Below are 23,750 nucleotides of genomic sequence, written 5' to 3' on the forward strand. Positions count from 1 at the left end.
CCAAAATACTCCAGGCACAATAGTCCAACAGATTGGAATCCGGAGATGAAGCGAGGAACCACATTTTATAACCATTCTTTAGTGGCGCGTACTGAGTGCTATGGAGCTGAATCCTGTTGGAATGTCCAAGGTCTGTGGCCAAATGCGTAGAGCGACCATATGGCGGCCCACACCATCACTATGAACGGCGCTTGAGTTCTGGTGGCCAACCAAAGGTACACATTTTCAGCTAACCTCTTTGGCAAGTAAACACGATAATTTTGATTGTTTACAAACTGCTGGGCAACGAGTGTTTTCTTATCGGATATGGAGAAAAACAAATTCGGTAGTTCAACACTTTCGGCCAAGCGAAGCAACTCTTGAGCTCTTTTGAGTCTATTTTCTTTCTATTGCGAATTTCAATGGCTTTACCCCGAGCTCATTTTTTAATATTTGCCGAATGGAATATTGCGGTATGTTCAGCTCAGGAGCTATTTTTCGGCCACTGCCACGAAGGTTTCGATCAAGTCGCTTCTTTACTTTTCTAACCATTTCTGCTGATGTTGCTTTTTTCTTCCGTCCACTTCCTACGCCACCAGTATCACGGTAACGAGCGAGACACAAAAGATTTATTCACATTGAAATGCTGGAGTGCTCTAACGATAGCCACTTGTTGTTTTCTTGAATTACATCACGAATAACTTTTTTCTGGAAAATTCTCACCAAAATGCTTTTGTACGCTTGTAAACAATGCAATGAACTGTCACTGGAATAATTTTAACAGCTGTCGGACGAGTGGCTTAGAAATGACAGCAGTCTGAAGTTGGTTGCAGTTTCGATTTGGTTGCGATTTCATGTTAATTGTGGACCAAATATGAATCATAGTTAGTAGTATATCCTGATTTTCGCTACTTTGATGATTTCTTTTACGATTTTAATCGTAGGTTTTCTTTTCGGTCCTGTAGGTTCACTTCTCGTTCGAAACCATTTCGACAATTTATTTTTTGTAAAAATTGCGATAAATTACTTTTTTTTTTTTGTAAACTAAGCATATTAGTGGCGCCCAATGTAAAGTGCAGTAGAAGTTCTCCATAACAAAATTTACAATTTATATTTTTTCTTTGTAACGAGTAATATTTATTATAACTGTATATAACATTTTTTCTTGCTATTGAACAAACAACATTTTCCAATAACATAGTAATTCATCTGTCCTTATCTTCTATGACCGTATATATTGAACCTTTTTACTACTTTTTTTTGCATAAATGTACCATATTTCAATTATTTTGCGTTCTCAACAGGTCGAAGCGTTCCAAAAAAAGTGGATTGCAATTTTGTTTGACAGGTTCTAAGTGTGAATTTAAATGTTATTCGTTCTAGTTTACTTACTTTAAGGGGTCGGACATATTACGTTCTTTTCCAGAACCGGCAAGAATCAGCTAGTTTTGCAATTTTGTTCGATATCATAAATGAAAATCGGTTATCGTAGACACATTTTTTTACGACATATTCATACCCCCTAAACAATTGTAGTTTTTGAGATGTTGGTCACAATTTCCAGCCTAAGTAGATGTAATTTTAACATTTTAAATGTTATTGAGTAGAAAACATACTCCCATAAAATTATTGTTGTTATATATTACAATTAATGTCACTTGGACCTACTGTTAAAGCTTTTATCTTACTTGTGTGTGTGTGAAGAAATCAATCCAATGTGAAAGCTTTTTTTAAGAAGTTCTAAATTCTTTATATCATTAACATATGTGAACAACCATAAGTCTTTATATCACAATCGGGTATACGTTTTCATAGCCTCGGTGGCGCAGTAGGCAGCGCGTAAGTCTCATAATCTTAAGGTCGTGAGTTCGAGCCTCACCCGGGGCATTATTTTTTGAATTGAGGCAATTATGTTTTGCATATAGAAGAAACAACTGCTGTCCGTTTTTATACCCTGCACCATAGCTAGAGGGTATATTAAATTTGTCATTTCGTTTTTAACACCTCGAAATATACCTTTTAGACCCCACAAAGTATATATATTCCTGATCAGCATATAATTCTATGTCGATTTAACGATGGCCGTCTGTGGAAATCATTCTAGCTTCCGAACGAATCAAAATAGGTTGTTAAAAATTTACTCAGATGTGTATTTGTTCTGCAGGACTATTTGTATTGGCTAAAATAGGCTATATAGGTCCACGTTTAGGTATAGTTCCCAAATAACGGTACCTCCCTATATTCAGCATTTTCGGAATTGTTTCAAATTTGGTATTTGAAATTCGTAACGGGTACTACAGCCTGTGTCAGAAAATTGTCCAAATCCAGGTCTTCGTATAGCCCTATATACGGGACCTCCCTATGTTCGGTATTTTGACGATTTTAGTTACAATATTCACCGAAATTGTTTCAAATTTCGTATTTAAAGTTCCTAATGGCTACTACAGTCTATGACAGAAAATAATCTATGTAGGTCCACATATACGTATACAATATTGTAATGCCCTACACTGAGAGAAATTTCTGCATCAATATAATGAATTTCTGCATTGGCCCAATGAAATGTTTCATTAAAAAAAGACCAAAGAAACATTTCATTGGATGAATGATTCGAAAACATTTATTTAATGAAACGTTTTCATCATTGGATGGATGAAATATTGCATTAGATTAATGACAGCCATTCATAGATGTATTGAAACAAGTTCATAGAATATATGAAATATCTTCATATATTTAATGTCATATATGACAAAAATTGCCTATGCAGGTCCATGTCTTCATATAGACCCTAATATAACGACAACTGCCTATACTTGGTACTTTTAAGTTTAAACGGTATTCAAAGTCGGCCCGGCCGAACTTACTGTTTTTACTTGTTTTTTTTTTCTTCTTTTAATTTCAATTAAAGGCAACATTAGTTTTTTGTGTTGGCCCCTTAAACACTTAAGTGATTTTTTCTTTAAGATATTCAAATAAATTGAAAAATAAGTAAATTCTTGCAGGTTCTGGAAGAAAACAATAATGATTTTTTAAATTTTATTCATTTTCTTCACCAGTTGTGAATTACCTGCAATAAATTTTTGCCCTGGAAGACAAACTCTCTTCTAATTTCATTTCAAATGTATTTCCAATTCTAGCATCAATTTTTCATTTAATTCACTAACCATTTGTTATCATTGCCCACAATTTTTTTTCCATGCATTCATCACTTGTCTAAAATTGTATCCAACTTATCATCACCATCATGTGTCTGGAGATGTCGCTTAGATAAAATTGTATGTCATCAAACCGACCACTTGGCTAGCATTGCAACTTTGTCTTTGCAATAAAATACCTATCAATAAAAAACATGAAAAACCTAATAGTCATGGAAAAAGCTAAATTAAGGAAAATTATTAATTGTGTTCCTAAGAAGGCGCCAACTGTTGGTAAACGTTAATAAACGTCAAAATGAATGAACTTTGATGTGTTGAGCTGGCCATGAGATACCATACACCATTCAAATTATATACAGGGTGAGATGAGAAACTGCAACCAATTTCAGACTGCTGTCATTTCTAAATTATTCCAGTGACAGTCCATTATATTGCTTACAAGCGTACAAAAGCATTTTGGTGAGAATTTTCAAGAAAATAAGTTATTCGTGATGGAATTCAAGCGTGACGGTGTGATTTCTTTATATTTTGCTGGAAAACCACAAGTGGCTATCGTTAGAGCACCAGTGTTCCAGCATTTAAATGTGAATAAATCTTTTGTGTCTCGTATCATCGCTCGTAACCATGATACTGGTAGCGTAGCCCGACGTCAAGGTAATGGATGGAAGAAAACAGCAAAATCAGCAGAAATGGTTCGAAAAGCAAATGAGCGACCTGATCGAAACCCGCGTCGCTGTGGCCGAAAAATGGCTTGTGAGCTGAACATATCGCAATATTCCATTCGCAAATATTGAAAAATGAACCCGGGTTAAAGCCATTGAAATTCCAAAAAGTGCAAGAACTTACACCGCAACAGAAAGAAAATAGACTCAAAAGAGCTAAAGAGTTGCTTCGCTTGGTCGAAAGTGGTGAACTGCCGAATTTGGTTTTCTCCGACGAGAAAACGTTTTTTGTCCAGCAGTTTGTAAACAAACAAAATGATGAGGTCAGCGGAAAATGTGCACCTTCGTTTGGTCACCAGAACTCAAGCGCCGGCCGTGGTGGTGGTGTGGGCCGCCAAAACAGCAGATGGTCGCTCTCCGCTCGTATTAATCGACCGTGGCATCAGAATAAATGCCGAATATTATAGCGAAAATATTCTGGAGGGTGTATTAAATGCCTTGAGCACGCAAACATTTTGGCCGCAGACCTCCCAGGATTGCTTACAAAATGAGGTTACTCGCTTCATTTACAGCGCACAATGACCACCAAAATCTCCGGATACCAATCCGTTGGACTATTGTGTCTGGAGTATTTTGGAAAGCAAGGTTGGCACTAAAAAATAACAAAGTGTCGATCACCTCAAGTAAGTGCTTCGGAATGGCCTAAAATACTATGTGACGGTTTCATTGGCCGTTTGAATGCCATAATTCGTGCCAAAGGTGACCAATTCGAACAAATCTAAACTTATTCTAAAATTTTATGCTATTTCCGACATTTATTGCTTTCATTAAATAAAATTAAAAAAAAAAAAAATTAAAGTTATTGCGTTTGACTTTGTTGCAGTTCTTATTATCTAACTCTGTATATTTTTATACCCTCAGCCATATGGCTACAGAGGGTATATATCATTTGATACGGTCAATACGTGCCTAGTAGAAATAACGGTTTTAGACCCTAGGTCTCTTTGGACCAAATCCGTTTCAGAATATTTGGAGTCGATCTAGCGATGTCCGTCCGTCTGTCTGGCTGGCTGGTGCGCACGATAACACTCGAAGGGAGTATCCGATTTGGTCCAAACTTGGTACATCGTAATATTTTTGTCAAACTTAGATCGAGTTCGGTGATGGGCAATATCGGTCCACTCCTTCTGGTACCTCCCCCACAAAAGGTCGAAATTTTCAAAAAAAAATATTTTTTGCACAGCTAGAGAAACGATAAATCTTAATATTTGCGTCAGTGCTATGTCAGGTGTGAAAATGAACAATATCGGTCCACCCCATCAAGTACCTCCCCCACAAAAGGTCAAAATTTTGGATAATTACAACTCTCGTAAAATTTCACACATCCCAATATTAATATTAACCCAAAGTCTGGTGTTAAGATGGAATATATCGGTCCACTCCTTCAGGTACCTCCCCCACAAAAGGTAAGCTCATAAAACGCGAAATTAACATCGGATTCCATTTAGACTTGGCACATCTGAATATTACTATCAACATTGGATCTGCTAAAAAACGGTATAGATCGGACCATTCCTCCTTCTACCTCCCCCACAAAGGCTCAAAATGTTGAATATCTATGAAGCACATATAAAGCGAAATTGACATCCGATTCTATTCAAGACTTGCTACATCCACATCCATTATATCATATTTATTAAGGTCTGATACGAAATGGCCAATATTGGCCAATTTCTTCGGAACCAACTGCATAAGGGGTTAAACATTTGAATAATCATAACAGAAGTCAATATATTTTTAAATAATCGAAAATTGGCTGAGGGTATACATCTGTCGGCAAACCCGACCGATACTTTTTTACTTGTTTTAATATAATCCTTCTCGAAGTGATATCATAAAGAGTTCCGCTGTTCCTTCGAAAAACATTCCTAAAAATTCACGATCATATTTTCACTTCCTTCAGAGCAAATATTCTTATCGTTATTGGTTATCGGTGCTCCCGAACCCTGATATTTCTTCAAATGACACGTCATAATTGGTACATAGAACAACATTTGTGAACTAATCTTTCGTAGGGTGCAACTGCAACCATAAACCATGTAATTTATGTTGTCATAACCCATCATATGATGATTATACCGGCAAAAACTAAATGCAATAAATTTGAGTCAATAATTTGCGGCGAATTTACGATTTCAATGAGAAATATCACTTCCAATAGAACCGTCATTATTTGTCGTTTCTTCGCAATTTATTAGAATTAACCAATGAAAATTATGATTGATGGACTAGAGTCAGCTTAGTTGTGGTTTTATTATTATTTTCGTTTTTTTTTTTTTTTTTTTTGCAATTGACAAATAAATTGCTTAAAAATTTCTTTTAATTCGCACAACAGTTGAGAATTGGGTCAAGCATTTCTTCGCATCGATCTCACTGCGATAGACTGCAGCGAGTTAGACGCAGTAGTTGTAGTAGCAAACTACAAAACTGTTAAGATTAAGTCAATGTTAAGGCTAAACCGTCTAGTTGATTTGAAGTTATTCAAGTTTTTTGTTTGTCTGTTCAAATCTGGTTTTTTAATCCAAAAATCATTTATTTTTCGATGGAATAATTTTGGGGATGTGAGTAAAGGGAGAGGGGCTGCCACATTTATAAATGATTAGAAACTAGAATTATGATTTTTATACCCTCAATCATATGGCTAGAGAGGGTTTATATAATTTGTTACGGCCAAAATGTGCCTCATCAAAATAACGGTTTGAGACTCTAGGTCTCTTTGGACCAAATCCGTTTCAGGATATTTGGAGTCGATCTAGCGATGTCCATCCGTCTGTCTGTCTACTGGATGGTGGGCGCGAGAACTCTCGAAGGGAGTATACGATTTGATCCAAACTTGGTACATCGGAATATTATTATAAAACTTGGATCGAATTCGGAGATGGGTCCACGACTTCTGGTACCTACCCCAAAAAAGGTCGAAATTTAAAAAAAAAAAAAATTCTGCACAGAAAGAGGAAGGATAAAAAGTGATTTTTAGACCCCACAAAGTATATATATTCTTGATCAGCATAAAATTCTATGTCGATTTAGTCCGTCTGACCGTCTGACCGTCTTTCCGTCTGTTCGTCTGTATGTCTGTGGAAATCACTCTAGCTTCCGAACGAATTGAAATAGATTGATAAAATTCTACTCAAATGTATATTAGGTCTGCAGGACTTTTGGTATTAAAAATGGGCAATGTTGGTCAACGTTTTGGCATAGCCCACATATAACGGTACCTCCCGATGTTCGGTATTTTGATGATTTTTGCGACAATATTCATCGGAATTGTTTCAAATTTGGTATTTGAAGTTCTAAATTGATACTACAGCCTATGACAGAAAATTATGTGTTCAGATCCACGTCTTCCTATAGCCCCAATATAACTGTACCTCCCGATATTCGGTACTTTGTTGATTTTAGCGACATTATTCACCGGAATTGTTTCATATTTGGTATTTTTGATGTTCGTAGTGGATACTACAGCCTACGACAGAAAATTGTCTGTACAGGTCCACGCCTTCGTATAGCCCCCATATTACGGTACCTCGCATTTGAATATTGTAATGGCTTATGACAAAAGTTACCTATGCAGGCCCATGTAGTCTTATAGCCCCTAATGTAATAGCTACATTCGGTATTTTTAAGATTTTAACTGAATTTTAACCAAATTCGTTCCAAATGGTGGAGGGTATTCAAAGTTCGGCCCGGCTGAACTTACAGCCTTTTTACTTGTTTAATATAATCCTTCTCGAAGCGATATCATGAACTCTATAGCAAAGTTAGTTGGTATTAAAGAAAAAAATCTCTTCGTTAAATTTAGTGAAAAATCGATTTAGAATTGGATATGCCTCCTAATATGCCTCAAAATTGGATATGCCTCCCTCTGAAATCAAATTATATCTGCTCTAAAGCCAAAAGTTGATAGGTGCTATGATCTACTTCAAATAAATACTTTGGATAGTTGTGTAGGGTATCATATAGTCCCGTATAGGCCCCATCCGACTTTAGATTTTGCAACACTGTATGAGTTTTTCAATTTAGATCCACTGATCTAAGTTTTGGGTACCTAACGAAATTAAAAATACCATTTAAAGAAAGTTCACATGGTCCTGTGGCGCAATGGATAACGCGTCTGACTACGGATCAGAAGATTACAGGTTCGACTCCTGGCAGGATCGAAAATACTTTTTATTTTAAAAACTATTTCAAAAAGTTATTTCCAATTTAATTTTTATAAGTTAGATCTTTTTTATACCCTCCACCTTGGAAAGAAGGGTATATTAACTTTGTCATTCCGTTTGTAACGTCCATAAATATTCGTCGTAGACCCCATAAAGTATATATATTCATAATCAGCATAAAATTCTAAGTCGATTTAACGATGTCCGTCTGTCTGTCTGTCTGTCTGTTGAAATCACGATACAGCCCACATTATTTGACATAGAGCGCCAAAATTTACCAGAGCTATTTGTATTGTGTCTAGGATGGTTGGTATTGAAAATGAGATATATCGGTCCACGTTCTGGTATAGTCCCCATATAACGGTACCTCCCGATATTCGGTATTTTGATTATTTATGCCACATTTTTTCACGGATTTGTCTAAAAATTAGTACTGGTAGGTCATAATGGGTCCCTGTGCTTGTGGCAAAACATTGCATGTATGGGTTCACGTTTTAGTATAGCCCCCATATAAAGGTACCTCCCGATATTCGGTATTTTAATTTTCTTTTCCAACTTTTTTCACAGATTTGTCTAAAAATTGGTATTTGTTGGTCATAATGGGTTCCAGCTCCGGTGGCGAAACATTGCATGTATGGGTTCATGATTTGGTATAGCCCCCATATAACGGTACCTCCCAATATTCGGTATTTTGATGGTTTTTGCCACATTTTTTCACTGATTTGTCTAAAAATTGGTATTTGTGGGTCATAATGGGTTCTAGTTCGTGTGGCGAGTCATTGTAGTTATAGGTCCACGTTTTGATATAGTCCCCATATAACGGTACCTCCCGATATTCAGTATTTTGATGATTTATGCCACATTTTTTCAAGAATTTCTCTAAAAATTGGTAGTTGTAGATCATAATGGGTCCCAGTTCGTGTGGCGAGTCATTGTAATTATAGGTCCACGTTTTGGTATAGCCCCCATATAACGGTACCTTCCGATATTCGGTAATTTGATGATTTTTGCCACATTTTTTTACGGATTTGTCTGAAAATTGGTATTTGTAGTTCATAATGGGTTCTAGCTCCTATGGCGAAACATTGTATGTGTTGGTGTAGGATTTGGTATAGCCCCCATATAACGGTACCTCCCGATATTCGGCATTTTAATAGTTTTTGCCACATTTCTTCTAATGTTTCCTTTACCCTAAGGTGGAGGGTATTAAAAGTTAGGCCCGGCCGAACTTAATGTTTTTTTACTTGTTTCAATTTCAGTTTTTGTTTTCAAATCACAAAATTGATTTACAACTACAAAACGCATTACAACTTATTAATAATACAAGTCTAGTAACTACAGCCATAACAAATGATTAAGATCTGTAAATAGTTTATTGCCATCTTTTTAGACACCACCACCAACCACAGACGGATCCAACATGCATTTTAATTGTTGTTCCACAACTAACAAACCACTTTAGAATTTTAATTAAACGATCTGTCCCAACGAACCAACCAACAGCTGTAGCCGGGTTTCAAATGTGAACACATATCTCAGACGACTCAAAAAAAAAAAAAACAAAAACACTCCGAGTTGTAAAGTTAACAACTGCAAACCATTAGCCATCGCTTGTTCGTCATTCACATCTCAGATTAGTTGCGATACGAAAACGCTGTTGGTGGTTTTGTTCACGCGTTTTATGTCAATAGATCAATTAAATACGCTTTGGAATATGAATGTGAATTTTGTAAGGGGTAATATTGAAAAGGGTAAATCATAATTCGAATACGGCACCATGTGAATTTGAATCAGGGGTAAAAAAATTCGAAATGGTACATGACTGTAACTGAGGGTTCAATAAGAGTTGGAACTTGAACACAATGCATGCGAGCCATTCTTGGTGACAAGACTGAATTTTAAACAGTAAGAAAAGGTCAAAAGTCGTGCGGATGAAGATGTATATCGAAGGTATATACATATCTGAACCGATCTCAATAACATTTTGCAAAGGTATTTTCTATCTGTATCTGATGTCCGATATCAAATATCGTTGTTGTGGAGTGCATATTACGAATGTGAAGGACTTAACACCCCAAATCGGATATATGGGAGCTATAGATATATCCTAACCGATTTTCTTCAAACTTGAAGTCATACTTCGCAAGAAGTCATACTTCGACCAGAATATGGTCGGATGTCCCACAATTTACACCATTTGGACTGATATTAGATATTTAATGTACGAAAAACCTGAAATCGGAAAAAGATACATGACCAAATTTTAGGCACTTATTTCTGAGCTGTATCTGATATCTGGTACCAAAGATCATTGTTGTGGAGTGCCTATTACGCATGTGAGGAACTTAAACCCCCAAACGGAATGAAACATATTTATGGGAGCTATTTCCAAATCTGAACCGATTTTCACCGAAATTTGAAGCATTTGCTTTTATGCTGAATTCTGTCGAAAGTGCCAAAATTAAGTCCATTTGGCCTGATATTAGCCATTTGGTGCACGAAAACCCTGAAATCGGATAATGATCTTGACAAAATTTTAATAACTTAGCTCTGAGCTGTATCTGATATCTGGTACCAGCGATCATTGTTGTGGAGTGCATATTACGCATGTGAGAAACTTAAAACCCCAAATCGGATGAAAAATATGCATGGGAGCTATAGCTATATCTGAACCGATTTTCACCAAATTTGATGTACTTACTTATAGACTGAATGTGCCAAAATTCAAGTCATTTGGACTGATATTGGCCATTTGGTGCACAATTAAACCGAAATCATTTGAAGATATACAGGGTCAGATGAAAAAACTGCAACCAACTTCAGACTGCTGTCATTTCTAAGCCACTCGTCCGACAGCTGTTAAAATTATTCCAGTAACAGTTCATTACATTGTTTGCAAGCGTACAAAAGCATTTTGGTGAGAATTTTCCAGAAAAAAAGTTATTCGTGATGGAATTCACGCGTGATAGAGTGATTTCTTTATATTTGGCTGGAAAACCACAAGTGGCTATCGTTAGAACACTCCAGCATTTAAATGTGAATAAATATTTTGTGTCTTATACCATCGATCGTTACCGTGATTCTGGTAGCTTAACCCGACGTCAAGGAAGTGAACGGAAGAAAACAGCAACATCAGCAGAAATGGTTCGAAAAGTAAAGAAGCGACTTGTTCGAAACCCGCGTCGCAGTGGCCGAAAAATAGCTCGTGAGCTGAACATATATCAATATTCCATTCGGCAAATAGTGAAAAATGAGCTCGGGGTAAGGCCATTGAAATTCCAAAAAGTGCATGAACTTACACCGCAAGAGAAAGAAAATAGACTCAAAAGATCTAAAGAATTGCTTCGCTTGGCCGAAAGTGGTAAACTGCCGAATTTGGTTTTATCAGATAAGAAAACATTCGTTGTCCAGCAGTTTTCCAAAGAGGTCAGCTGAAAATGTGCCCCTTCGGTTGGCCACCAGAACTCAAACACCGATCATGGTGATGCTGTGGGCCGCCATAACAGTTGGTCGCTCTCCGCTCGTATTAATCGACCGTGGCATCAGAATAAATGCCGAATATTATCGCGAAAATATTCTGGAGGGAGTATTAAAGTCTTGGGCACGCAAACATTTTAGCCGCAGACCTTGGACATTCCAACAGGACTCAGCACCATCGCACTCAGCACGCGCCACCAAAGAATGATTACGCGCAATGGCCACCAAAATCTCCGGATACCAATCCGTTGGATTATTGTGTCTGGAGTATTTTGGAAAGCAAGGTTGGCACTAAAAAATACCAAAGTGTCAATCACCTCAAACAAGCGCTTCGCCGGGAATGGGTCAAAATACTGCAGAGCAACATTCGGGCAGCGTGTGATGGTTTCATTGGCCGTTTGAAGGTCATAATTCGTGCCAAAGTTGACCAATTCGAACAAATCTAAACTTGTTCTAAAATTTGGTGCTATTTCCGACTTTTTTTGCTTTCATTCAATAAAATTTAAAAAAAATGTAAAAATTATGGCGATTGACTTTGTTGCAGTTTTTTTTCTCACCTGTACTTATTTAGTCCAACTTTGCTCTTGTGCAATAATATTGAAAAGCTTTTATTGTTTGGTCGTAAAACCTTAGATCAACCTAAATAAATGTTTTATATCAGTCAAATTTTTATTTCCAATTGATTTACCGAATCTAATATTTAAACATGTATGAATGAACTAATACGGAGCATATTTGCATACGACATGCTACACTTGACATGGATATGTTTTACAGGCGATTGTCTTTAAAATCTGTGGAAAAGCGACAAACACAAAATATTGCTACAAATATCGGAGCTGACAATGAATTTTTTATTTATTCGATATTTATAGCAATATAATTGGAAACATTAAATTAAAGATTAAAATACCTCTCGAGACTTACATTTAATTTATTTTTAATATTTAATAATATCACACTTTATTCGGAAGTGTGTCACAAATTCGACATCTATCACTTTGCAGTAGCTTAATTGTTTTTTATTGAGACAGATTTATTTTCAGAGCATATCGTATTTTATGCAAATTATTACAATATTCAATATTTTGAGGACAATCGAGTGACAAGCGTGTGTTGGACGCCAGCAATTTGTGACAAATGCAGCAAGTGACCTGAATTCATCAAATGTGGACGGACGGACGGACAGTTTTACAAAATTAACAACGGCTTGCAATAGCCAACCTCCTTTGAAAAATTAAAAAAAAAAATAAACAACAAATTTAGAAGAGAAAGTAAATCTATCAAAGCTCAAAGACTTTTTATTAAAAGTGGCTCTGGCAATTAAGACAGTGATATTACATGGATAGTGATTTGAATCCTGTTACAAAACCTTGTTTGATTGTAAGCTATTAGTATTTCAAGTGAGTATCCGATTTGATCCAAAATGGGTACAAAGTAATATTATTGTCAAACTTAGATCGAGTTCGGAGATGGACAATACCTGTTCTCTACTTCTGGTACGTCAAATGTCAACATTTTCAAAGAAAATAATTTACTGCTCAAAAAGAGAAAGGATAATCCGATTTTGCTCCAACTGTGGAAATCGTAATATATGCATCAATGCTAGGTTAGGGGCGAAAATGGACAATATGGGTACCTCCCGCACAACGGGTCAAAAATAAGGAATAATTATAACTTTTATAAAATGTGATGTAAGACTCCGATTGTCTTCAAATTACACACTTCTTAATATTTTTTATAATCCAAGGTCTGGTGTGAAGATGGCATATATCGGTGCACACCTTCTGGTACCTACCCCACAAAGGGTCAACATTTTGAATATTTATGAAGCCCATAAAACACGAAATTAACATCCGATTCCATTCAGACTTGACACATTTCAGTAATTCCATCACACACTATATCTGTTATAAAGATGGTAGGGATCCGACTATTCCTTCTGGTACCTCCCTTTCCCCTCCCCCCTTTGAATAACCAAAACGATCATAAATTTTCAAATTACACACATCACAATATTTTTATTAATCCAAGTTCTGCTGTGAAGATTGGATATATCGGTCCACTCCTTCTGGTACCTCCCCCACAAAGGGTTAACATTTTGAATATTCACGAAGATCATAAAATTTGGAATTAACATCCGATTCCATTCGAACTTGGCACATCTCTGTATTTCCATCAACACAATATCTGTTATAAAGATGCTAGAGATCGGAACATTCCTTCTGGTACCTGCCCCACAAAGAGTTAAAATTTGAATAACCAAAACTATCATAAAATCCGAAATAAACATGAGATTCTCTTCAAATTACACACATTACAATATTTTTATTAACCCAAGGTCTGGTGTGAAAATGGGATATATCGGTCCACTCATTTTAGTACCTCCCTCACAAAAGGTTCAACATTTTGAATATCCATGAAGCTCGTAAAACACGAAATTAATATCCGATTCCATCAACACAGGATCTGTTATAAAAATGGTAGAAATCGGGCCATTCCTTCCCTCCAAATGATAAATGTTTTGAATAACCATAACGACTATAAAATCCGAAATAAGCATCCGGTTCTTTTCATAATTCACACATCCCATTATTTCTACCAACACAATATCTGTTATAAAGACAGTAGAGATCGGACCGTTGCTTCTGGTATCTCCCCCACAAAAGGATCAAAGTTTTGAATAATCATAAAATCCGAAAAAGGCGTTGGTTTCACTTCAAATAACACACATCACAACAGTTTAATTAGTCCAAGGTCTGGTGTGAAGATGGGTCCACTCCACTACCTGACCCCAAAAAGGGTCAAAATTTTGGGTATCCATGTAGCTCATATATCGCGAAAATATCTTCCGATTCTATTCAGACTTGATACATCTCAATATTTCAAACAACACAAGATCTGTTACAAAGATGGTAGAGATCGGACCATTTCTTGTAGTATCTCCACCACAAGATCAATTTTTTTCAAATTTCACATATCCAAATATTTTTACCAATGCAGGATCTGTTATGAAGATGATATATATCTGCGAACCCCTTTTGGTACCTAACCAACAAAGAGTCACAAACTTCACTACTTTTATTTGTCTTAACTTGCGAAACAAGTCGGCGATTCTTTCCAACCTGCCATATCTAAATATGTCTCTTATCCAGAAATCTGATATGAATATGTAATGTATCGAATTTTAGGATTTCGTATTAATATGTTCGGTTTCCTTCAGATTGTATGATGTACGAAAATTGTTCGCTATGTCTGTTACCTCACGCATATTTCCACATTTTCCAAAAATATATACCTGCCAGGTTGTAATATTTATTATATTCAAATTCAACTTGTTCCCCAGGCAACCACTGATAAAAAGACTCCAATATTTTCAGCCTCTTCGTTCTTTAAAGAGAACATTGAAATTTGATATTTCTTACGTTTTCTGATTATAGCACGAGTTCGTTTTTTTTTTTTTGGTTTTATCAGCAATTACATAGTCTGGCCTACAGTTTCTTTCGATACATATGGTACCCAATCGGTCCTGTGGCGCAATGGATAACGCGTCTGACTACGGATCAGAAGATTCCAGGTTCGACTCCTGGCAGGATCGTAATAACTTATTGAGATCCCGAATTTTTAGAAAAAGTTACATTTTTATTTTGAGTGTCTTCAAAGAAATTGTGGATATCGTAAAGGGTTGTGAAAGAAAAAACAAACGACTAGAAATCTCCCTTATTTTTAAAATAAATCGTGTACAACACATACAAACATAGAATTATTGGTATAAAGGGGGTGTAAAAGCTGTTCAATGCTTGCTTGTTTCAAAGCTTTCATAGCACCCATCGAAAAACGTTAATAGCTTTTACACTCCTGCTTATCTGAATGAGAAATTGTTGCACATCTGAGCTGAGACTAAATTCTCGCATCCCCTTAAACTCAAAACGTTGAGTTATTTTGAAAAATTCAGCCAAAGCTAAACGAAAATAAAATCAAAATATATATATATATATATCAGTCGCTTTTGCCGACAAACGTATACTCTCAGTCGATATCCGTTTATTTAAATATATATTTGACTTGCGTTATGATTATTCAAACTGTTGGCCCTCTGTGGGGAAGGGTCCGATATCTCTCATCTTGACACATATCTTGTGTAACTAGAAATATTGGGATGTGCGGAATTTCAAAATAATCGGATGCTTATTTCAAATTTTATGAGAGATATAATTATTCAAAATTTTGATTTGTTGTGGGGGAGGTACCACAAGGTGGGGTCCGATCTGTTCCATCTTTATAACAGATGAAAATATTGAGATGTACCAAGAACTGGATGAATAGAACCGGATGTTAATTTCGCTTATTATGATATTCATAGATATTCAAACCCTTTGTGGGGGAGGTACCAGAATCAGTGGACCGATATATCCCATCTTCAGATCAGATCTTATGTTAGTTGAAATAATGGGATGTGCTGAAGAAGAGAAGAGAACTTATGTCGGATTTTATGCTCGTATTGGTTATTCTAAATTTTCAATCTTTGTGGGGGCGGTACAAGAAGGAATGGGCCGACATCTACCAACTTCATAACAGATCTTGTGATGATAGAAATATTGAGATGTGCCAAGTTTGAATGGAATCGAATGTTAATTTCGCGTTGTATGAGTTTAATGGATATTCAAAATTTTGACCCTTTGTAGAGAGGTATCGGAAGGAGTGAACCGATATATTCCATCTTCACACCAGACCTTGGGTTAGTAAAATATTGTGATGTGTGTAATTTGAAGACAATCGGACTTTTACATCACATATTATAAGAGTTTTCAACATTTTGATCCTTTGTGGGGGAGATACTTAATGGAGTGGAACGAAATTGTCCATTTTCGCACCAGAGCTAGTTCTGATGCAAATATTAGGATTTGCAAAGTTGAAGCAAAATCGGATTATTCTTCCTCTGTCTGCGCAGTAAAATATTTTTGTACCCTCCGCCATACATACATACATATGGAGGGTATATTAAGTTCGTCATTCCGTTTGCAACTGTTGTAATCACGCTAGAGTCAAAACGAATTAAGATAGGAAGCTAAAATTTTGCACAGATCTCACTTTTGTCTGCAGGCTGGTCAAGTTCTAATATGGGCAATATCGGCTCACGATATCGTATAGCCCCCATATAACGATACCCCGATATTCGGTATTTTGATGATTTTAGCCACATTTTTCAATGGAATTGTCTGAAATTCTATACAAGGAGATCCTTGTGAGTACTTTACCCTCTGAAAGAGAATTTTCTATTTAGGTCCACAACGCCGTATAGCCCCCATATAATGGTACCCTCTGATATTCGGTATTTTGATGATTTTAGCCACATTTTTCAACTGAATTGTCTGAAATTCTACACAAGGAGTTCCTTGTGAGTTCTTTATCCCTTGGAAGATAATTATCTACATGATTCACGATGTCGTATAGCCGCCATATAACGGCACCTCCCGATATTCGGTATTTTGATGATTTTAGCCACATTTGTCAATGGAATTGTCTGAAATTTCACACAAGGAGTTCTTTGTGAGTACTTTACCCTAGACATAGATTTGTCTATATAGGTCTACAATATTCCGATATTAGGTATTTTAAAGATTTTAGAAGAATTTTTAATGGATTTTATTTTTTGAAAATTTTCTAATTCATTCCAAATAGTGGAGGGCATTCTAAGTTCGGCCCGGCCGTACTTTCTGCTTTTTTACTTGTTTTTTTTTTTTTTTTAAATTTCGACCTTGTGGGGTGGGGGGAGTGAGTTGTCAGAAGGAGTGGACCGATATTGCCCATCTCCGAATTCGATCTAATTTTGATAATAATATTACGATGTTCCAAGTTGGGACCAAATCAGATACTCCCTTCGAGAGTTATCGTGCGCACCAGCCAGCCAGAAAGACGGACGGACGGACATCGCTAGATCGACTCCAAATGTCCTGAAAGGGATTTGGTCCAAAGAGACCTAGGGTCTACAACGGTTATTTCTATGAGGCTCGTTTTGGCCGTATCAAAAAGGCATAAAAAATTTTTGTATATGTAGAATAATTCAGTGTGACAACCTCGATGGTACATGACACTAATAAGACGTTTAGATAGAATATTTTTTGTGGCGATTAACCGTCATTTTAATAATTATTTAAAAATGTAATTTGGAAGGAAGATCAATAGAATCATTTTCAAAAAAATTGGCTTGGGATACAATTACGTTTGCATACAAATCTTTATCCGGGTTACCCCAATAATTGACCAATCACAATAAAATCAATTGTTACAAAAATATTTTAATATTCTACCAGGTAAATAAAAAAGTAATCTTAAACAATAAATAGTTATATGCCATGTTATATCAAATAAATGAATTTAGGTATTTCAATAAACTCCATATATTTATTTGCATAGATATTTCCAAATTCTTGTCATGTTTAAAGGCGAATTTTATGAATAATTATTGTTAGGTTTTGTTTCGATACCATGTGATTGCTTTCGATATGAATAGTAATGCGCGACTGTGCCGCCTCTGAACAATAAATTTAATAAATGGCCATTGTTGCATAGATCAACATGACTGAGCATTAGATGTGAATTTACATACACAACAAACCTATTCATAGTCGGACAAACATACGCTCCGCTTGGTCACTTGTCCCCATGCAACGTATCGGAATGCACTGGACGTGGAAAACATAACAGAGCCAACCACCACCATCCTAGAGCCTATCCAAAGACACATTTCAAAAACCCAACGACGACTGATGATGATAAATTCAAGTCGTGGTCGGAGGGTGATCGCACAAGTAGCAGCCAATGATTGATGGCTTTAACCTGATTTCCAAGCGCCGCATTTGAACAGCCAACATTTTTTTTGTACGAAAACAATATCTGTCATATTTTGTTTCGAGTTGACATGGCGTTACTCTTAATTGTTTACATGAACATAAAACAAATTATCAAACAATAAAGAAAAATTAAATAAATTATTATCAAAGAAACAATTTATGATTGAATATTGAAAGTAATCTGAAAATGTATTCAATATATGTGTGAACTGTTTGTTCGGCGAATTATTCCAATAGCTTAAGCTTTTCCAAGAAAGCTTTTTCAGTAGTAGTGCGGTGTAATCACATGAAAAGCTCTACCAACAAAAGCTCAATTTGAAACACAAGAGTAACATGGTCCTGTGGCGCAATGGATAACGCGTCTGACTACGGATCAGAAGATTCCAGGTTCGACTCCTGGCAGGATCGAAATCTTTTTTTATAATTTTAATATTATTTATTAATTTATAAACATAAAATCTATACCTTCTTTCATCAAATTCCTCCCAGTGGGTGAATAGGAAAAATTATTAGATATAATGCTTAGCGCCAAAATTAATCATGCTGTGCAAACGAAAGAAAAACAGTGTCTAGCCAAATATATGGTTATCCTTAACAAAAAATAAAACAAACACTTGAATATATGAACCCCGAAAGTTTCAACATGTATTAATTTCAAATGTATTCAATGTTATATGTATCAAAAGCACCCACCCAAAGGGGTTCATCGTCCGATATCTTAGCACGTTAAACTATTGATTAACATTTAAGTAGAATTCAAACATCATTTTGACAGTTTCACAGGCCTGTTTCCTGTTGCTTTATCACATATTGGTCCATCTCTACTGACCCAATAATACTTCTTATTCTTCAATTTCTTATATTTTAGACTGAATTTCAATTACAAAAGAAATATGAAATTAGAAAACGTCTCGAAATAAAAAAAATTTTCATATATAAAATAAAACGTTTAAGAAACTTATATAGATGCAAGTAAAACAAGTCAAAAAGCTGTAAGTTCGGCCGGCCCGAACTTTTGAAACCCTCCACCATTTGGTACAAATTTGGCAATTACCAAAAGAAAAAAATAAAATCCGTTAAAAATTCTGTTAAAACCTTAAAAATTCCGAATGCCTATACGACGTCGTGGACCTGCATAGGCAACTTTTGTCATAAGTTATTACAATATTTAAATGCGAAACTTCAAGAAAAATTTGTTTATAATGTAGCTAAAATCATCAAAATACCGAATATCGGGGGGTTCCGTTATATGGGGGCTATACGAAGACGTGGACCTGCACAGATAATTTTCTGTCTTAGGCTGTAGTATTCACTACGAACTTCAAATGCCAAATTTGAAACAATTCCGGTGAATAATGTCGCTAAAATTATCAAAATTCCGAATATCGGGAAGTAACGTTATATTGGGTCTATATGATAACTTGGACCTACATGACCTATTAACGAACTTAAACTGCTTACTGGCAAAATATACATGTGTGCAAAATTTAAACCTTCTATCTCAATTTGTTCGAAAGATAGCGTGCTTACAACAGACAGACAGACGGACATGCCTAAATCGTCTTAGAATTTTACGCTGATCAAGAATATATATACTTTGTTGGGTCTGACATGAGTATTTCGAGGAGTTACAAACAGAATGAAAAAATTAATATACCCTCCATAGTATGGTGGAGGGTATAAAAAGCTGTAAGTTTTGCCGGGCCGAACTTTGAATACCCTCCACGATTTGGAACGACTTTGGAAATTTTCAAAAATATAAAACCGTTAAAAATTCTGTTAAAATCTTAAAAATACCGAATGTAGACGTTACATTTGAGTCTATACGACGACGTGGACCTGTATAGGCAACTTGTTTTATAAGTCATTACAATATTCAAATGCGAAACTCGAAAAAATCGGTGAATAATGTACCTAAAATCATCAAAATACCGAATATCGGGAGGTACCGTTATATAGGCCTATAGAAAACGTGAACCTGCACAGACAATTTTTTTTGTCTTAGGCTTTGGTATCCAGAACGAACTTCAAATACCAAATTTGAAACAATTCCGGTGAATAATGTATATGAAATCATTAAAATGCCGAATATAGGGAGGTACCATTATATGAGGGCTATACCAAAACGTGAACCTGCACAGACAATTTTCTGTCATAGACTATAGTATCTATTACGAACTTCAAATACCGAATTTGAAACAATCCTGGTGAATAATGTCGCTGATATCATCAAAATACCGTTATAAGTGGGCCATGTGACCGACATAGACAATTTTCCGCAATTGGTTGTAGTACCCATTATGAGCTTCAAATACGAAATTTAAAACAATTCCGGTGAATAATGTCGCTAACATCATCAAAATACCGAATAAAGGTAGGTACCGTTGTATGGGGGCTATACTAAGACATAGACCTGCATAGACAATTTTCCGCCATAGGTTGTAGTACCCATTGCGAACTTCAAATACAAAACTTGACGTAATTTCGGTGAATAATGTCGCGAAAATACTGGAAAAACCGAATATCTCGGGGTGGCCTTATATGGGTGCTATACTAAAACTTAGACCTATATAGACAATTCTCTTCCAGGGGGTAAAGTACTCAAAGAGAACTCCTTGTGGAGAATTTCAGACAATTTCAGATATGGGGGCTATACAACATCGTGGACCGATATGGCCCATCTTTGAACTTGACCTGCCTGCAGACAAAATCGTCTTAGAATTGTACGCTGATCAAGAATATATATATATTTTGTTAAGTCTAAAATTATATCGATGAGTTACAAACGTAATGAGGAACCCTCCATACTATGTATGGTGGTGGGTATACAAATTCCGTAATTACATATAATTTATATGTATGAAGGGTATATTAAGTTTGTCATTACGAATGTAACACCTCGAGGTACGCATCTTAGCCCCACAAAGTAAGTTCTTGATCAGCATAAAATTCTATGTATATTTAGCGATGTCCGCCTGTTGAAATCACTCTCACTTCCCAGCGAAATGAAGTAGGTTGATAAAATTTAACATAGATGTGCTTTAGGTCTGCAGGTGTTTTGGATTTGAAGATTGGCTATATAAGTCCATGTTTTGGCGTGGATCCCATATAATGGCAGATTAAAGGATTTTGTGTGCTTTAGTCAAAATTTGGAACCGAATTTGCTGTTAACTGAGAGCATGTGTCCTCTGTATGTAGAAAACATTCTTGCAGAGAACTGGTATGGACATCATATAACGGTACCTACCAATTTTCGGTATTTTGATAATCTTTCCAAACTATTTGAAGTGAATTATCTCAAACTTGGTATTTGCTGTTCATAATAGACACCACCTTCTCTGGTAGATAATTGGCTATAGAGGTCCACGATTTAGTGCAGGTCAGAAATTCGGCATTTGATGATCTTTTGTGTCTCGTACCATCGCTCGTTACCGTGATACTGGTAGCGTACATCGACGTCAAGGAAGTTCACGGAAGAAAACAGCAACATCAGCAGAAATTGTTCGACAAGCAAAGAAGCGACTCGATCGAAACCCGCGTCGCAGTGGCTGAAAAATAGCTCGTGAGCTGAACATATCGCAATATTCCATTCGGTAAATATTGAAAGATAAACTCGGAATAAAGCCATTGAAATTCCAAAAAGTGCAAGAACTTACACCGCATCAGAACGGAAATAGACTCAAAAGAACTAAAGAGTTGTTTCGCTTGGTCGAAAGTGGTAAATTGATTGTGTTTACTTGCTAAAGAGGTTCGCCGAAAATGTGCACCTTCGGTTGGCCACCAGAACTCAAGCAAGCCGGCCATGGTTATGGTGTTGGTCTCCATAAGATCCGATGGCCGCTCTCCGCTCGTATTTATCGACCGTGGCATCAGAATAAATGCCGAATATTATCGCGAACATATTCTGGAGGGCGTACTAAAGCCTTGGGCACGTGAACATTTTGGCCGCAGACCTTGGACATTCCAACAGAACTCAGCACGCGCCACCCAAGAATGGTTACAAAATGAGGTTCCTCGCTTCATTTCCAGCGCACAACGGCCACTTGAAAGCCATAATTCGTGCCAAAGGTGACCAATTCTAACAAATCTAAACTTATTCTAAAATTTGATGCTATTTCCGACATTTTTTGCTTTCATTCAATAAAATAAAAAAAATGTAAAAATTATGGCGTTTGACTTTGTGGCAGCTTTTTTATCTCACCCTGTATCTTAATTTCGACCGATTTTATGGAAAAGTTGTACTATTCCCAAGGTGTCGCGAATCACACTATATGTAATAGGCACATATTTTGCGATCATCTGTGAGTTAGTGCATCTGACGTGACGGCAATTCCAACAAAATTGAATGGAACCCAGAACCCATTAAGTCATTATTTGTTAAACTATGGTTTTAACTTCCCGAGATATTCGAGGTGAAATGACAAATTAATATAAACTATTGTGGAGGATAGGTAGTTGATACAATAATGTGTGAAAAACGACGTTTAATTATACCCTCCGCCACGAGCGAACTGAAAAGGCAACCAACCAAATCGGTTGTCTTCGTGTTATGTGTGAAACAAAAGGTTCTTGAACCACTCGCAAGTATGGAACACATTGTCAATGCGAAGGTATGTACATACATACATATGTGTGTATGATACCACAAGCTATAGCTTCAACCCTCAAAAAAGCTTTGTAAATTTCAGTTAAGCCATTAGCTGAATGCTGAAAACACGCATGAGTGGGAAATTGCTTTCGTGACTGTGCCTATTCATTTCACAATGAGAACAAGCTTATCTTAATTGTGTATTCGGAAATTTGCACGCTGACAACGTTGGACCAAGCGGTCCTGTGGCGCAATGGATAACGCGTCTGACTACGGATCAGAAGATTCCAGGTTCGACTCCTGGCAGGATCGAAGACGCTGTATGTGAATGCAAACTTTTGCTAATTTTTCTTTTAAATATTTATTTTATTATCTTATATATTTTACAGTATTTTAGTATAAAATATTTACACCCCCACCAAACTATGAAGGGTATATTAGACTTGTCGTTCCGTTTGTAACTCCTCGAAATATGCATGATAGATGATAAATGAGATGAAAAAACTACAACCAACTTCAGACTGCTGTCATTACTAAGCCACTCGTCCGACAGTTGTTAAAACTATTCCAGTGACAGCTCATTATATTGTTTACAAGCGTACAAAAGCATTTTGGTGAGAATTTTCCTGAAAAAAATTTATTCGTGATGGAATTCAAGTGCGATAGTGTGATTTCTTTATATTTGGCTGGAAAACCACAAGTGGCTAGCAATGTGAATAAATCTTTTGTGTCTCATACCATCGCTCGTTACCGTGATGCTGGTAGCGTAGCCTGACGTCAAGGAAGTGGACGGGAGAAAACAGCAACAT

At 36.3% G+C, this 23,750-nt stretch overlaps 5 non-coding genes across 5 annotated transcripts; all 5 read left to right on the forward strand.

Annotated features, from left to right (window-relative positions):
- The first annotated feature begins 1,793 nt into the window (after positions 1 to 1,793).
- On the forward strand, positions 1,794 to 1,866 carry TRNAM-CAU (transfer RNA methionine (anticodon CAU)). Its single transcript has one exon. It is a non-coding gene; the product is annotated as a tRNA-Met (tRNA).
- Positions 1,867 to 7,946: 6,080 nt separating this feature from the next.
- TRNAR-ACG (transfer RNA arginine (anticodon ACG)) lies at positions 7,947 to 8,019 on the forward strand. Its single transcript has one exon. It is a non-coding gene; the product is annotated as a tRNA-Arg (tRNA).
- A 7,005-nt stretch (positions 8,020 to 15,024) lies between these two features.
- On the forward strand, positions 15,025 to 15,097 carry TRNAR-ACG (transfer RNA arginine (anticodon ACG)). The gene has a single exon. It is a non-coding gene; the product is annotated as a tRNA-Arg (tRNA).
- Positions 15,098 to 18,688: 3,591 nt separating this feature from the next.
- Positions 18,689 to 18,761, forward strand: TRNAR-ACG (transfer RNA arginine (anticodon ACG)). The gene has a single exon. It is a non-coding gene; the product is annotated as a tRNA-Arg (tRNA).
- A 4,419-nt stretch (positions 18,762 to 23,180) lies between these two features.
- TRNAR-ACG (transfer RNA arginine (anticodon ACG)) lies at positions 23,181 to 23,253 on the forward strand. Its single transcript has one exon. It is a non-coding gene; the product is annotated as a tRNA-Arg (tRNA).
- The last annotated feature ends 497 nt before the right edge of the window (positions 23,254 to 23,750 follow it).

This window comes from Musca domestica, unplaced genomic scaffold (genome assembly GCF_030504385.1).
Source record: "Musca domestica strain aabys unplaced genomic scaffold, Musca_domestica.polishedcontigs.V.1.1 29, whole genome shotgun sequence".
Lineage (NCBI taxonomy): Eukaryota > Metazoa > Arthropoda > Insecta > Diptera > Muscidae > Musca > Musca domestica.